This window comes from Eubalaena glacialis, chromosome 4, assembly GCF_028564815.1.
Source record: "Eubalaena glacialis isolate mEubGla1 chromosome 4, mEubGla1.1.hap2.+ XY, whole genome shotgun sequence".
Taxonomy (NCBI): domain Eukaryota; kingdom Metazoa; phylum Chordata; class Mammalia; order Artiodactyla; family Balaenidae; genus Eubalaena; species Eubalaena glacialis.
In genome coordinates this window covers 57,825,926-57,843,662 of record NC_083719.1, presented here as the reverse complement: position 1 = coordinate 57,843,662, position 17,737 = coordinate 57,825,926, and the positions used below count along the sequence as shown (strand labels likewise).

Sequence of the window (17,737 nt, the reverse complement as noted above, 5' to 3'; positions counted from 1 at the left end):
CCAATATTTTATTTCCCTGTTTTATTTCAAGGTACCTCAAGGTCATTGTAAAAAATTGTATTCAACTGTATATGTACACAGAAAATAAAAACTCCCTCTAATCTCTCCATAGATGACTGAACAATATTTCATGCACGTCTGGCCTTAGGCCAGGTCTGTCAACAGACACGTCTTAACACCTACTTAGCTAAATTTTACACGCTGGAGACAAGCAGATCTGCTCACCAGACAGAGTCATCCTGGCTGCACATCAGTCTTCAAAAAAGCTACTCATTCCCTCTTTCTTGTAATAAGCCTTAAATTCAATACAAACAAAAGTGCAGCAGCTACTCTAAAGAAGGAAAAAAAGGAAAAGAAACTATGAAAGTATCAGTAGGGAAATCAACCACATATTTGGAATTCTATGGGAATAAGTTAACAGAAGAAAACAGGCACCTGGCAGGAAAAAATTTTAAGGAAATTATTGAGACGTGATACATTTCCTGTCAAAACAACACATGAGGTGGTGATTCATTTGATTAGTATCTTTTAAGCGCTATGCGACTTGAAATGCTCCGTAAACTTAGTGATATTCAATTGTGGCAACAAAGGATTTTATTTTTTAAGTACTAAGCTGTTCAAATGATCCTGTGCCCAAGAATAAAAACAAGCATGTACTCAATGTATTCACAACAGTATTCTTTAATGCCACTAAGGCAAGATAAGGAACTACTGTTTGCCTTCCCTAGTTTAGTTTTGGCCAAACTGGTGGCCGTGGACCTAATTCAAGTTATGGAGTCTTTAGTCCTGGACTGGAGAGCTGTCCGCCAACAACAGAAACATTAGAATCAGTTCGCGCTTAACTTAAGCAGACACCAAAGCCTTGATCAAACATTCAGAATTCTGTAAAATTGCTTCCATTCTCAAGTGTCTGTAGTTAGGAAAAAAAAAAAAATATATATATATATATATATATATATATATATGGCTGGGTTTTTCCATACAAATTTAAAATGTAAGCTCATTACAAGACTACTGCCAAAATAAATTGAAATACAAAATAGACATTACTGTTTGATAATATCCAAGTTTCTCCCCTGCTCCCCACCAAATAGTTATCATAAGCCCAAATTTGAAAGGGTTTTTTTTTTAATTAGCAACAATTATTTAAGTTCAATAAGAGTTTCAAGGCAAGTGCAGGAGTTTCTAGCTGAGTTATGACACCTGATACTCCAATTATATTTATGAACTAAGTACACAGATTTTCATTAAAATATCTATTTCTTAAATTCACTTCTGTTTTTATAACATCCCTGAAGCTGATACATATTTACAATATAGATTATGCTTAGGAAACTATAGCAAACAACAACAACAGTAACATAAAGACCAGACAATACTTTGATTCCCATTATACCAGGTACGGCTGCCAGGCTGCTCAGAGCACTCTGCCCTCACCACCTCCACATCACAACATACGCATGTGCTTTCATGGCTGCTGATTTGGCAGCACTGAGATTTCCTGAAAAGCTACTTCTAAGCCTCTTCTCTCTAAGCCTTCAGCACCCATACAGGCCTGCCTCTTAGTAATTACTAGCCAAACTCAACTCAATGACGGCTCAAAACTCTAACAGAACTCTCAAACCCCCTGAGGTAGAAAAGCTTTGGAAAGAACTCCTGGATAAAGGTTTAGAGCCCCTACACCCAGCAAGTAGAATCCCAAACACCAGTACAATAAGATATCCTTATCTTGAGGTGTCATGCCTTAAAATGCCACCTTTTTATGAGCACAAGTTTACGTTCTTTAATATTACTAGTCAGGAGCTACATTAAATACTAGAGGTTTTAGAAATTTGCTATACCTTTTGAAAAAAAAGGAGGATTTCACTTGTTCGATTTTACAAGTTTAAAACAAAGTGGAGCGAGGTGGGGAAGGAGGGGGGAAAAAGAGAAAGAACCATTATTTTAGTGTTATTTTAGCTAAAAATTGGCATTTATCAAAAATGCCATGAATTTCAGTGCATATTCTCCACTCAGCCTCAATGGAGTTAGGGACATAAAGTCCATCTGCTAAAATGAAATTAATACCTATTTTCAGTCATCTTTGAATTCAATTAAAAATAATTACTAGATTATTACTGGCTGAGTCCACCTCACTGCTCGTGAAGTATTCAGACAACAATAACATGAGCTGCCAGCACAGGGAAATCTCAGGGTATAAGCAACCATTTCTCCCTGTAAAGATGCAACCCTGAAGTAGCTTCTTCAAACCCAACTTCCTGAACAGTTCAGATGTTGCCAGTCAAGTGTCTGAAAGTGCTCTGAAAACCAAACATTGGCTAGTAATCCAAGGGAGGCTCAAGACACCATCCTTACCTCCAGAGAAACACAGAACTCGAGAGTTAGGATGTACCATGGAGAAGGGGTTGGCCCAACCCCTCAGGTTTCAAATGAGTTCACTAGGGGGACTTCCCAGGCAGTCCAGTAGTTAATAAGACTCCGCGCTTCCACTGCAGGGGGCACGGGTTCAATCCCTGGTCGGGAAACTAACATCCCGCATGCCACACGGCATGGCCAAAAAAAAAAGAAGCAACCTAAAAATTAAAGGATATGAGACTTTTGCCTCATAATTCCTGTCCCATGGAAACTATTTTTTCTTTTTTTTATTATTTGATTTTTTTTAATTGAAGTATAGTTGATTTGTAATGCTGTGCCAATCTCTGCTGTACTGCAAAGTGACTCAGTTATACACATATAGACAGTCTCTTTTTTATATTCTTTTCCATTATGGCTTATCACAAGATACTGAATGTAGTTCCCTGTGCTGTACATTAGGACCTTGTTGTTTATCCAGTCTGTATGTAATAGTTTGCATCTACCAACCCCAAACTCCCAGTCAATTCCTCTCCCTCCCCCCTTCACCTTGGCAACCACAAGCCTGTTCTCTATGTCCGTGAGTCTGTTTCTGTTTTGAAGATAGGTTCATTTGTGCCATATTTTAGATTTCACATATAAGTGATATCATATGGTATTTGTCTTTCTCTTTCTGACTTACTTCACTTTGTATGATAATCTCCAGTTGCATCCATGTTGCTATAAATGGCATTATTCGTTCTATTTTATGGCTGAGTAGTATTCCATTGTATATATGTACCACATCTTCTTTATCCATTCATCTGTCAATAGACAGTGAGGTTGTTTCCATGTTTTGGCTATTGTGAACAGTGCTGCTGTGAACATAGGGGTGCATGTTATCTTTTTGAATTATAGTTTTGTCTGGGTATATTCCCAGGAGTGGGATTCCTGGAGCATATGGTAATTCTATTTTTAGTTTTCTGAGGAACCTCCATACTGTTTTCCACAGTGGCTGCACCAACTTACATTCCCACCAACAGTGCAGTAGGGTTCCGTGCAACCTTTCTAAGTAAAGAACAAGGAACCATTCGAATTCCCATGGCTGACTTTAAAGATTTTAAAGATTCTTGACACTATGTTTTATATTCAATAAGCAAGCTATCAACATTTCTGGTTATTAAATAGGAGAAGAAAAAATACATAAGCATTTTATATAACAACTTAGTGTAACATGAAACATAACAATTTAAGAGAAATGCTTCTATTTTATTCCCCCTAAGAATCCATCAATTTAAAACTTAATAAAGCATTAATAATAGGTTTTGTGTATTGCCCCTGACCACCAAGAATGGTGAGTGGCCAGCAGGAGACTGGCTAAGTCTCTAAGGGCTGTGATAACCGGTATAAAAGCAACTTCCAGAAATTCATCCCTGAGAACTTCTGAGGGAAGTTGCAAAGCTAGCAATTTCATAAAAGGCAACGCTGAAGAGTTAGATGAGCTGTTTCTTATACATAAATATATGTAGTGATACATACTGGGTGTTCTGTCACTCCATCCCACCCAGATTCCACCTCCAAACGTTATCATCAATCAATGAAATCACTACTTAAAGAAATCATCATGATTCATAGAACTAATCGAAGACCTCCCACCTGGAGAGGATATGGATTCTGTGGAGATGTGGAGAGATCATTATGTTCAAGGAGCTCCCGACTCCTAGGTTTGTGCTCTTTTCTACTCGAATGATAAAAAGAATTGCTTTGTTTTTATCCTCCCCCCTGCCTCTTTTCCAGAACAAATAATGAGGATATCATGCTCTAAAGAACTGTGTCAGACATACTAAAGCCCCAAATAACATGAGGCTGCCAAAAAACTAAGGATAATCAGATTTTTATTTCAACTTATTTTTTAAGCCAGAACATCAAGGAAGGGATAGATAGGTCTGCTTAGGACTGGTGATGTAGTGTAGATGAATGATAAGGAGAACTCCTCTACAGCTATTGAGATTTTGTCTCCTCTTGGAGAGAGATAACCTTCCAATTGAAAAGGACAGAAAGAACATCTGTAAGTGGGAAAGTCGATCATAAGAGGGCACCTAGAGGCTCTGAATAAGTTGCAGGCTGCTGGACAGGCCAAGATAGGAAAGAATCCAATGAGATTTTCCAACCATAATCAGTCAGGAACTGTGGACAATGACAGGATTCAAATATAGGAGACAGGAACATATCATGCCAATTTTCAAAAAAGCCAATTCTAAACTACAGACAGAAGGAGCTTCATATTGATCGTAAGCAAGATTCTAGAACAGATTAAAGGGCTGATGTCTGAGTACCTCAGAGGAAGCAGTGACTACTTGGAGCCAGTGTGGGTTCCCCAAGAATAAGTCACGTGACAATAACCCCATTCCATTATGTGGTTACCAAACTGGTAACTCTATATAGTAGAGGTACGGTAGATTTGGTTGACAAAGCATATATCCTTATGACAGGATGGAGGATTAAGAATCCGATGCTAGTGCAAATAGGAGTAATTCACTGAACAACTCTACCTGAAATTGATAAACATCAATCTGAAGTGAAGTTTGTATAGACACATCAAATCGTTCTGCCCTAGACCTCAGCCTAGGCAATAATTTTATTATTTCCTTAAGACATTAAAGAAATGCATATCAAATCTGTGGACAACTTGGAACAAAAGAGGGTAGTGAATGATAAATGTATAGATAAACAATCTAAAAGACTTTGAAAGGCTAGAACAGATGGTCATATACAGGAAAATTTAGATAAATATTAAGTTTTATTTATAGGACTAAGAAGCCAATTGCACACATCCATGAATGAGGAGATGGGGCTCAGCAGCAACAAGTGTAAAAACAAATTGGTTATTTTGAGATGACTAAACATCAAGAGTCAATGGCCTTGTTTAGAAGGACCGTAGTCAGAAAGCCATTGTTTGAGAAATTATTCTGTCCTAGGTTCTGTGCTAAGCATTTTACATAGACTATCTTAGTGTGTCCTTTTAACCCTATAAGAGAAATAGGTAAAAACTGAGAGTAAAAGTTTAGATGACTTGCCCAACACAAGGTAGAAAGTAGCAGAGCTGAGAGTCTCCCCAACTTTCTAATCTGTAACTGTAATCTTAACTATGAGGTTTCAGTGCTTCCCTGGGGGGGTGAGGCGGGTCTCAGCAAGGGTGGGAATGGTTCTACTATACTCTGCACCATCAGTCAGCATCCGGAAGTACTACACTTTAAGAAGAATATGGCAAATTGGTATATGTTCAGTATTCAGGGTAGTGAGAAGATTCAAAATCATGTCACTTAATAAGAGCTGAAAGAGATTTACCAACTTAAATAAGGCTTAAAGGTAGGGTATGTAATTAATTTTCAAAAATGTAGGGGGCTGTCATGTAAAATAAATTGTTCATAATGGCCCCCAAGCAGCAGAACTATAAAATTTAATACAGGGGAGATGGTTTTTTAACAGCCTAAAGGTTTCCAAAGATAGACTACCTACAAACCAATGAAAATAGCCCTGGGAAAGCTCTACACTACAACAAAGCAGCAGCAGAAACCCTGTGGAGCTCAAAAACTGAGTTTGACAGCAGAGAGAAGCATAGGAAGCATTTTACCTGCATCCCTCTATCCCTCAGTCCAGAGCAGCTTGGTGCCAAGAAGGATCCCCATGGAGGGATTTCACCCCACAAGGAAAAGGACAGTAGTAGAACCCTGGTAGGCCACCTCAACAATTCACAAAGGACAACAGCAAGAGGGGAAGAACAAAGGAACTACAAAACAATCAGAAAGCAATTAACAAAATGTCAGTAGTATGTCCTTACCTATCAATAACTAAATTACTCTAAATGTAAATGGTTTAAATTAAAAGACAAAGAGTGGCTGAATGGACAAAAATACAAGACCCAAGTATATGCTTCCTACAAGACACTCACTTAAACTTTAAGGACACTCATAGGCTAAAAGCGAAAGGATAGGAAAAGATACTCCATACAAATGGAAACTAAAAGAACAGGGGTAGCTATACTTATGAGACAAAATAAACTTTAAGTGAAAAGTTATAAGAAGAGACAAGGTCATTATATAATAATGAGGTCAATTCATCAAGAGGATATAACAATTGTAATTATATGCATGCCAATATTGGAGCACCTAAATATATTAAACAATTATTAACAAATCTGAAGGCAGAAACAGACAGCAATGCAAGAGTAGGGGACTTCAATAACCTACTTTCAACAATGGATAGATCATCCAGACAGAAAATCAATAAGGAAATAATGGACTTGAACTATACTTTAAGCCAAATGTACTTAACAAACATACAAAACACTCCATCCAACGGCAGCAGAAAACACATTCTTCTCAAGCACACACAGAACATCCTCCAGGATAGATCATATGTTGGGTCACAAAATTAGTCTTAACAAATTTAAGAAGACGAAAGTCATATAAAATATCTTTTTTCAACCACAATGGTATGAAAACTAGAAATCAATAACAGAAGGAACACCAGGAAAAAAAACAGATGTGTGGAAATTAAAACACACTCTGAAAAACCAACTGGTCAAAGAAATCAAAAGAGTAATTCAAAAATCTTGAGACAAGAATAGAAACACAACATACCAAAACTTATGGGATGTAGCAAAGGCAGTTCTAAGAGGGAAGTTTTTAGTGATTAACATTTAAAGTAATGAAAAAAGAAACATACACAAATCAATAAATGTGTTAATAAATGCAGAAAAAGCATTTAACAAAAATTCAACATCCTTTAATAAGAACTCAACAAATTGGGTATAGAAGGAACACACCTCAACAAAATAAAGACCATATATGACAAACCCACAGATAATACTATACTCAACAGTGAAAGGTTGACAGCTTTCCCTCTAAGATCAGGAACAAGACAAGGATGTCCTCTCTTACCACTCCTACTCAACATAGTACTGGACGTTCTAGCCACAGCAATTAGGCAAGAAGAATTAAAAGGCATTCAAATAGGAAAAGAAGTAAAAATGTCTGTTTGCAGATGACATGATCTTGTATAGAAAATCCTCAGTACTCCACAAAAAAACTGGTAGACCTAATAAATGAATTCAGTAAAGCTGCAGGATACAGAATCAACATACAAAAATCTGTTGCATTTCTGTACACTAATTAACTATCTGGAGAATAAAGAAAATAATGCCATTTACAATAGCATCAAAACCAGTAAGATACTTAGGAATAAGTCTAACCAAGGAAGTGAAAGATCTATACACCAAAAACTGTAAGATACTGAAGAAATTGAAGACAAACAAATGGAAAAATATCCGTGTTCATGAATCAGAGGAGTTAATATTGTTTAAATGTCCATACTACCCAAAGCCATTTACAGATTCAAAGTAATCCCTATCAAAATTCCAATGACTTTTCAGAAAAATAGAAAAAAATTGTCCTAAAATCTGTATGGAACCACAAAAGTCCCTGAATAACCAAAGTAATATTAAGAACAAGATTGGAGGCATCATACTTCCTGATTTCAGACTATATTACAAAGCTACAATATAACAGTCAAAACAATATGGTACTGGCAGAAAAACAGACATAGAGACCAGTGGAACAGAACTGAAAGCCCAGAATAAACCCATGCATACATGGCCAATATTTAACAAGGGTGCCAAAAATACTCAATGGCAAAAGGATAGTCTCTTCAATAAATGGTGTTGGGAAAACTGGATATCCATATGTGAAAGAATAAAATTGGACCACTATCTTACACCACTCACAAAAATTAACTTGGAATGGATTAAGGACTTGTAAGACCTGAAACCATAAGACTCCTAGAAGAAGATAAGGCAGGGGGAGCTCCTTAACAACATCTTAGCAATGATTTTTGGATATGACACCAAAAGAACAAGCAACAAATGCAAAAAAATCAACAAGTGGGACTACATCAAACTAAAGCTTCTGCACAGCAAAAGAAACCATCAACAAAATGAAAAGGCAACCTACAGAATGGGAGAAAATATCTATAAACCATATATCTAATAAGGGGTTAATATCCAAAATACATAAGGAACTCAAACAACTCAATAGCAAAAAAAAAAATCTCATTTTTAAAATGGGTAGAGGACTTACACAGACATTTTAACAAAGACAACATACAGACAGCCAACAAGCACATGATGCTCAACATCACCAATCAGGGAAATGCAAATCAAAACCATAATGAGATCACCTCACACCTGTTACAATGGCTATTATCAAAAAACAAGAGAAAAATGCTGGTGAAAATGTAGAAAAAAGGGAACACTGGTGCACTGTTGGTTGGAATGTAAATTGGTGCAGCCACTATGGAAAACTGGATTGCAATTCCTCACAAAATTAAAAATAAACTACCATATGATCCAGCAATCCCAATTCTGGGTACGTAGCCTAAGGAGATGAAATCATTATCTCAAAAAGATTGCATTCCTCTGTTCATTGCAGCATTATACACAATAACCAAGACATGGAAATAACCTAAGTGTCCATAAAGATGAATGTATAAAGAAAATGTAATATGTGTAACACAGTGGAATATCATTCAGCCATTAGAAAAGGAAATCTTGCCTTTTGCGACAACATGGATGAAATGGAGGGCGTAGTACTAAGTGAAATAAGCCACCATAGAAAGACAAATTCTAGGGACTTCCCTGGTGGTGCAGTGGTTAAGAATCCGCCTGCCAGTGCAGGGGGACATGGGTTCAATCCCTGGTCCAGGAAGATCCCACATGCCGCGGAGCAACTAAGCCCATGCGCCACAACTACTGACCCTGCACTCTAGAGCCCGCAAGCCACAACTACTGAGCCCGCATGCCACAACTACTGAAGCCCACGCACCTAGAGCCCGTGCTCCGCAACGAGAAGCCACTGCAGTGAGAAGCCATGCACCACAACAAAGAGTAGCCCCCGCTCGCCGCAACTAGAGAAAGCCCACACACAACAATGAAGACCCAATGCAACCAAAAGTAAATAAATAAGATATAAATAAATTTATAAGGACAAAAAAGAGACAAATTCTATATGCTATACAACATCAGCAATATGTGGAATCTTATGAAAAAAAAAAGAGGCCAATTTCATAAAAACAGAATAGAATGGTGACTCATGGGGCTGGGGGAATGAGGAAACAGGGAGATGTAACTGAAAGTCTGTACCTCTTGAAAAGTTCTGAGTATCTAACATACAGCATGGGTGACTACAGTTAAAAATACTGTATTGTATACTAGAAAGTTGCTGAGATTAGATCTTAAGTGTTCTCATCACAAAAAAGTTAACTATGTGAGGTGATAGATGTGTTAATTATCCTTGGTAATCATTCCACAATGTACATGTATATCAAATCACATTGCACACTTTGACAAATAATTGTGTGTATCTAAAGTTGAGGGGGGGAAAACAAAGATAGACTGGGGTATCTGTGGTTACTGGTCCCCCATTACTGAAAGTATTCAAGGACAGTATTCAAATTGCCAACCATGTGGAAGTATGCTATACAGGGGGATTGTTCACCTGCTAGAAACTAGAGAAAAACCTTTCAGGTTTGTTTCAGTCCTAAGATTCTAACTCTGAACAAGAATTTCATTCACTTCCCCAGACAGAACATACAATTTCCTAAGAGAGGCCTGCGTAGCCTCTCATTTATATCTGAAAAGGACTAGCTATCTAACTTCTTGAGCAACATTCTCCTTTCCTCCCCTGCAGCCCAATATTTTCCAATGCGATCCACACCTTATACACAGGAAAACAATCACCATTAGCCTCTATGGGGATGCTGTAAACTAGGACTTGTTGACACGACAGTTAGCAAAATTACTAACCAACCAACCAATATAGGTATATTCTGTGGAGCCCCCTACAGAGTAGCCTAAATCAGGGTCCCTGCCATCAATGGGCCTACAGTCAAGTTGGAAAGTTGAGAAGTTGGTCAAGGGTTTCAGAGAGATGGTGGTTTGAACTTGCTTTGAGGATTGCAACAGATTTTCACTAGAAAGGAAAGGGAACAAAGGAACAAAGTCAAAGAAGGTAGGAAGTACACGGCACATTCCACGGGCAGGTACCAGTCCTGGCTAATGGGAGCAGGGGTGGGGGGACACAAGAGGAGGCAGTAGGAGACAGGTGACTTGCCCATAGCTTAAAAGGGATACCAGGAGAATTACCCTTCCCTGGATTCTTTCAGATGCAGAAAGCCAGAAACACTAAAGGTTAGGCAAGTGGCTAGCAAACCCTTTTATAAATAGCTAGTATCACCTTTTTAAAAAATGATGCCAGGGGACTCCCCTGGTGGTCCAGTGGTTAAGACTTCTCCTTCCAAAGCAGGGGGTGCAGGTTCAATCCCTGGTCGGGGAGATAAGATCCCACATGCCTCCCGGCCAAAAAACCAAAACATAAAACAGAAGCAATATTGTAACAAATTCAATAAAGACTTTAAAAATGGTCCACATCGAAAAAAAAAAGATGTCAGGCCCAAGCTGAGTGATTATGAACCCAGGTGATTCCAACGAACAGCCAGGCTCAGAATCCTGGGTTCGGGGCTCAAATAACCCATAATCTCATTAATCACTGGGCACCCCCTACTTTTTGAAACTAACACCTGGCCACACAGCAAACCAGGAGGCTGGTGGAGCAAGAAAATGAGGAAAACTGTCGAAAAAGGACCATGCACAGACAATAAACAACGGTCATTAGGGAGAAGAGACAAATTTGCTCCAGAGACTTCGCCTGAACCATCCAGCCCAACGAAAACTTCTTAATCTTCACAAATGGTCAGAAGTCCTTAATGAGACTGCCTTTGCTCCAAGCCCTTCTAGTTTACAGCATCCCTGCAAAGGCCATTGGTGATGTTCTCCTGTGTATCAGGTGTGGAAATACTTTAATCATGAAATTCAGAAATAATCAGTCCACTTGTCTTTCATCTTCCCAGATCTACCCCACCCCTCTTCCACAAGAAGGGGTTCCACAGAAGAAAGGGAGCAGGATGGCCTATGACCCACATGCATGGGATCCAGACATTCATGTCTAAAATCTCTCTGGACTAAGTCCAGAAAGATAACTCAGTCATTTCAACCTGATGACTGTCTGGTGATCAAGGTGAGGTAAGTTAATAGTATTATTTCATAATCCCTTCAAACGTTTACTGACCGCCCGCTGCAGGTGTAGTTCTGACCCTGTGGACAGTACATTCCTGTCCTGTGTTGCCCAAGACAGCCACGGCTGAACTGACAAACGCCCTCCTCACCTTCAAATTTCAGGACAGTATAGAATGTTAGAACCAGAGGTCCTTAGAGACCATCAAGTCTACCCCTTTCCGTTTGACCAGATGAGGAAGCTGAGACCCACAGAGGGGTCATACTTGCCCAAGGTTACACAGATGAGAGGCCACAGGCAACAGTCTCCATCCCTGCCTTGGACTCCCAGCCTAGGGCGCTTCCCCTTGAGATCACACGGACATCTCACTGCCTTCTGAAACCTGGAAAACCTGCTCAAGCTCCTTTTTTTTTAAAATGTCTATTTTCTATTTGTTATAAATATAACCATCATTTTCTCACACTTAATCTCTACCAGGCACTACCAGAAGGGCTCTCTGCAAATTAACTCAGTGAATTCTCCCAACAACCCTAGAGGGCAGGTTACCGTGATTATCCCCATTTTACAGATGGGAAACCTGAGGTAGAGAGAGGTGGTACAGCCAGGACAGAGCCAGGACCGTCGAATGAGACAGGCTGGCTCCAGAGTCCCCACTCTTAACCACTTGGTTATAGTTTACGAAAGATAATTGCTTTAACTTATAAAATGATGGAAGAAGAGGTGCAAGCCTTAAAAAGGGCACGATCACTAGTGTATGATAATGAATTTAACAGCTAAACCATACATTTCATTAATATATGCAATATATTTCATGATTATTTATTAAGGGAATGTCTGTATATTTGAGGGAAATACAGAAAGCATGTTAACATCTTAAGCATTTTTTAAAGGCAAAATGATCATGTGCACACCAGTCAAACAAAGCCTGCCACTTGAAATAGGCAGAATGTTATCTGAGTGCTGAGTACACATGCTATTATGTAAAGCGAAGGTGTCGTTGCCCATCTCCATCTATGCGGGCCTTCACTCATGGCTATGAGGCATTCTTTTTACATCAACTTTCTACAGAAATCAAACCTCAAATTAATAAACTGAGGATTAAAATAAGAGAACACACCTCTGAAAATTAAAATACATTTTTTATAAAAGTGTTCAAAACCAAGATCACTGGAACAATTGCCCAATATTCAATTATGTTTTCACTTTCCTTCATACTAAAAATGATGTCAAATCTCATTACCTTGGTTATCCAGGAGAAGAAGTCCAGGAGCAATAATGGTAGAAATAAGCAAATTTCAATTGTGCCAAAGAGCAAATTTCAAGGGAAAAATTGCAGTCAAGTTAAGAAGATGTACTATCACAGAAAAAATTACCTGCCATTTTATCAGCCAAATGTCTTAGTGATGAGTGTGGAGAGGCCCACTCCAAATGCAACAGATCCTAAATATTCTAAAATCAGAAAAGTACTGTCTTAGACATGAAATCCACAGTCCAGAGAATTAAAGTAGAGAGCAGTGCCAGGCATATAGTAGGCCCTCAAATATTTGTTGAATAAATATAAGAAAATGTTCACAAAAAGAGAGGGGCATGATAGAGACTATCAAAATGGCAACATAGCAGAGCGACACTGCTTTGAGGTTTTGAGAACTTTTAAATACCTGGAAAATTACAAAAGAACTAAGGATTATAGAGACTGGACAAAAATGGCAGAGTACCATCCAATCAGGGCAAAATGCTCTGTGGTCTAGTACCTGACCTGCACTTTGTAAGAAAAATATCTCTAAGCCCAGCTTTGCCTACAGGAGGGATCTGGACTCAAGCCCTACAGCGTGGCATAATATTTACAGTACAACTCTAACATGGCAAAATTCCCTGAATTTGGTGCACTTCAAGTATAACACTGTTTTTAATTTAGAACTCTCAGTGGGAGTTGCCCAGCTTGACCCATCTCTTCGTAACAAATTTAAGGTCACAGGAAAATTATCCTATAGCTTCTCTGCTTCACTAAAGCAACATAAATACAAATGCAATTAGACAAAACCTACATAAACCAGATCTGTCATATCTGATCAGTAAATTAAAGCATAATAAAATTACAGTCAGCCTGGGAGTTTGAGAGTAATTTGGACTCTCTGCAGTACCATTCTAACCATGTGCCAATTGTAAAGGGTTTTCCGACATTTACTGGGTTGGCCAAAAAGGTCTGTTCAGGTTTTTCCGTAAGATGTTACGGAAAAACCCGAATGAACTTTTTGGCCAAACCAATATATCATAAACCTTTTTTCTGGGGAGTCACACTTGGTCATAAACTCTGGCAGAACTTGAAGTTAGAGCTTAAGTACCAATATAGTGGTTACCAATTTTGTACAGAATGTTTAATATAGAAGTAACATTATATTCCTTTATTTGTTTTAATACCTATTTAAAACACATATCCTTTTCTCATTTACCAAAGGAGGTCATGTGTCACAGCTCACCTGAAATTCCTGTGCAACTTAAGTCTTAGCCACAACAGTAGTTTCTTATAAGAGCACAACGAGAAAATATTCCAAACTCTTCTGCAGTACTCACATGATTAAACAAAAAAAGGTGTGAAACACAAGTGAGGCCCCTGATGAAATTTCATAGAGCCTTAGTTACCAACTACTATTTCCTCTTTACCTTTAAGTGTTTCTGAACTGCTCAGAGGACAGAAGTGCTTCAAAGGAAAGTCTAACGACACACCTGTTACATAACCTGTTCTTGGTTGGCCAGGCTATGTGGTTTTGATAAGGAAGAAAACACAATCAAAAGGAGGACAAACACTGATTCTCTGTTCTCCATTCTCCCATTAGCCAGGACATTCACCTGAGTCAAACGCCCAATAGCTAGCTCTGTGCCTCAGTTTCTCTAACCACTAAATATGAGGTCTGATGCTATCCAAATTCCTGTTTGATCAAAGTTAATGAGCACAATAATCACACAGAAAGTCCACATCAGAACATTACACTGAAATACTATGTTGTATAAGAAAACTCCAAAGGTTTTTGCAGTAGTAATTTCTTTTGCTCCAAATACTACAAAGGAATCAGATTGGCTATTAATCAAGATAAGGCAAATACCTATGTGCTTTAAGTATGTGTATATAAAAACCCAAGACAGTTATACTAAAAAGCTTCCCAGGTAATCTGCTTGGATTATCATGTGCAAAGAGCGACCCACAGAACCCAAGAGAACAGGTCTTCGATTTTTTGTTGTGAAAAAAGGACTTCAATTCCCCTGACATCTTCAGGGCCTAGAACACAAGATGGCAAAGCTTTAGAAAACCAGGGACCCCATGGGACCCCAAATGATCAGTTCCTTCTAAACATCTTACGTTTTCGTATTTCTTACCCAATTGGCGCGGGTCTGGTGGTAAACCTCTTTAACTCTGGGTCTGCGGGAACTTGTCTCGACTCAGGCAGAGGTCAAGAAGGGAGAAGCTGCGCAAACACAGATGTTGCTGCCAGCTACAACCAATGGGGGGCGGGGGGGGCGCTGTGGGCTCCTAGGGAGGAAGATGGATTCTCTCCTGGAAATCTAATTGGTGTCTGGGAAACGAGAGTTGGGTTTCCAAGGCTGCCTGAGCACCCAGCTTCCACAAAGCCCTGCATAGGCGAGGATGCCTCCCTGGCCAACAGGCCGTCATTATGACCCTGTGGAAACTCCCAGCACGGGAAGGTTAGGGGACCACCAGGCACACCCCAGGTTTCCAAGAGGAAAACAGATCCACGAAATAATCCTAAGGAAGTCCAACGGAATTCTGGCCGCCTCTCCTAACCAAGATAACTATAGATGCCTTTTAAAGCACAACATGTGTTTCCACATGAAAGAAATGTTAGCGCTTGTGTCCTGAGCTTCCGCTTGGTCTGCTGCTCTCTGGTGACCCGGCCCCGCCGAGCACCCTCACCCCGGAGCCAGGCACTGATGGGGAAGGGAAACCCCAGCTTTCGAGGCTCTGCCTTCTCCACCGCAAGAAGACCATTTATTTCCCTGGCGCCCTAAGGACAGCGGCCGGGCTTCCACCCGCCCATGCCCGGTTCCCTGAGCGGGGCCGGCGGGGGCGAGAGGGGCCGCGCGGTCCGGGCGACCCAGCGCTCCGCAGCTGCAGCCGCCGCGCCGGCCGCGCCGCCTCTGCACTTGTTGCCGTCCCCGAGGACAGGGAGGCGGCGGCCATCCCCCGCGCCGCCGAGCCCGCGGCAGCACCCCCTTTCCACCCCCGCTGATCCTCGCGCCCTCCGGAACCCTGGAGAAAGTAGCTCCGCGAGGGCGAACTCAGGTGAGGCGGCCAAACTTTTCCACCCCGGGCGGCCGGGAGACGCGGGGATGGAGCCCCCAGAGAGCACTTACCCGGAGGTGCTGTCCCGCAGCCTCCGACGCCCGAGCGAGGCGCTGCCCCCGCGCCCTGCCCGAGGGCGCCCGGAACGCGCCGCCGGAGCCGGGGAGGATCTCCCGAAGCGGCCCACGCCCGGCGGCGGCGCGGCCCGGGCAGCGCGAGGGGGCGGAGCCGAGGCCGCGCTCCGGGGCCGCGCTGGCTGCGCCCGCGGCGGGGGCCGCCCCGCTCGCTCCGCGCCTGCCGGCTGCCGCTGTATCTCCGCCTGCCCGCCTCCCGGCCCCGGCATCACATGGCCGGGTCCGCCCGCCGCCGCGCCCGACACCGGCTCCTGGAGGAAACCTGAAGCTGCCCGACCGCGCGGGCTCCGCCGGCCCCCCTCCCAACGCCCGCGGCCGCTTGCCTCGGCCTCGCTCCCCCGGCCCCGAGCGCCGGGACCGGCGGGGGCTCCGAGCCCGGCGAGCGCGAGGTTGCGCCCTGGTGGCGGCGCCCGCGCGCCTCGGACCCCACTGGCCTCGCCTGGGCGCCGCCAGAGCGAGGGGTCGGCTGCCGGCTCCTGAAAGGAGATGTGCCTGGCCCGAGGCAGCCCCAGGCTGTCCTCGGCCAAAAGCCACCACAGTTGTGACTTAACGTGGCCCATTTCTTACCTAAACATCTGTAGACGCCCTCTTGTTTCTCGAGGCTCAGGTTCCTCAAGGCGAAAGCTTCGCGAGCTGCGATTCTCTGCGCCTTCACGCCAGCAAGGGGCTCCATTAGAAGTCACCATAATATGAAAACCCTCTTTCTTACCATGAACAGCAATATGAGAGGGACCCCCTTACCATCAACGCACTTTTCTGGTTAGAACTGATCGCAACCCCAAGCAGAGAAGCCTCTCCATCAGCCAGGCCTTCCTAAAAGAGACTTCAGATAATGATAGCAGCTTTAAAGGCAAAAGTACCGATTTGATTTTTCTAATAATTACCTTGAGTCTTTGTTTTGGTTTTCCTGTGAAGACCTGCCGCCCGCAGAACCAGTAATCTCCACAGTCCTAACACAGGGCACCTTTGGAGTATATCATATTTGTTTTTTTCAAGTGAAGTAGCGCGAGAGAGCTGGCCACCGAGACACCCCTCCCCAGCTGTCACCAACACCTCTCCTGGGCCTTAGCCATTTTGGCCTCCCTCCTGGTCCTCACCTTGCCCAGCCCACATTGCCGACAGAGCAGCCTGAGGAAGAAGGCAAGGCTGAAGAAGAGAGCAAGGAAACCCTGCCTTGTGTCCTTCACCCTGTTCCAAGGCAAAGGTCCGGGCTTCTGCCTTGATAAAGGGACCCCACCCTGGCATTGCTCGCCTGACCCCATGCTGCAATCCCAGCTCCTGCTTCACGGAGCTGGGACCCCAAGGCCTGGCCTCAGGCACTGCCTTTTAAAGAAAAAGAAGTTCCTGCCCATTTCCAGGACTTCAAAGTACTCAAGACAAAAAAAAACAGTTTTATATTTTTCAAAACTAACAAATATTTCCAACCCTAAAATGTGTACTGGAGATTAACTGAACAACACACTTGACAAAAATGGTTTCCAATCCGTGGTGAGCAAAAACATTGATGAATTTGTGGCCTTTGTTGTTATGCTTCTTTTTACATCACTGGTACTGTGCGTTTTCTTTTCTTTCTTTCTCCCCCCTCCTTTTTTTCATTACTTCTGTCAGATACGGAGATAGAAAAAAAATAAGAAAATGTGGGAGGAGGACCAACTATTATAAGAAGTTACCCCAAACCTCCTTCCCCACTAAAATTAAGAAACAAACAAGCAAAACTAGTACTTGTGGAACCCTCAGCAACTGAGGACATATAATCATGCTATCTGCAGTTTTCTTGCCCTCTCTCAAGCACTGAGCTTGATCAATATTTAAATATTTAAATATTTAAATAAGTACTTGGCTTTCAA

The 17,737-nt window shown here is 41.8% G+C and overlaps 1 protein-coding gene across 7 annotated transcripts in view; it reads right to left on the bottom strand.

Moving 5' to 3' along the window:
• The window catches only part of ARHGEF28 (Rho guanine nucleotide exchange factor 28), a 305,032-nt gene extending 289,074 nt beyond the window's left edge, over positions 1–15,958 (bottom strand). For 6 of the 7 annotated variants that reach the window (XM_061189352.1, XM_061189354.1, XM_061189355.1 and 3 more), the window contains exon 1: positions 15,828–15,847. The gene's annotated coding sequence lies outside the window, so the exon portion shown is untranslated. Of the gene's footprint in view, positions 1–15,827 lie in introns of all 7 variants that reach the window. The other variant, XM_061189357.1, reaches the window with a different exon arrangement.
• Positions 15,959–17,737: the final 1,779 nt, after the last annotated feature.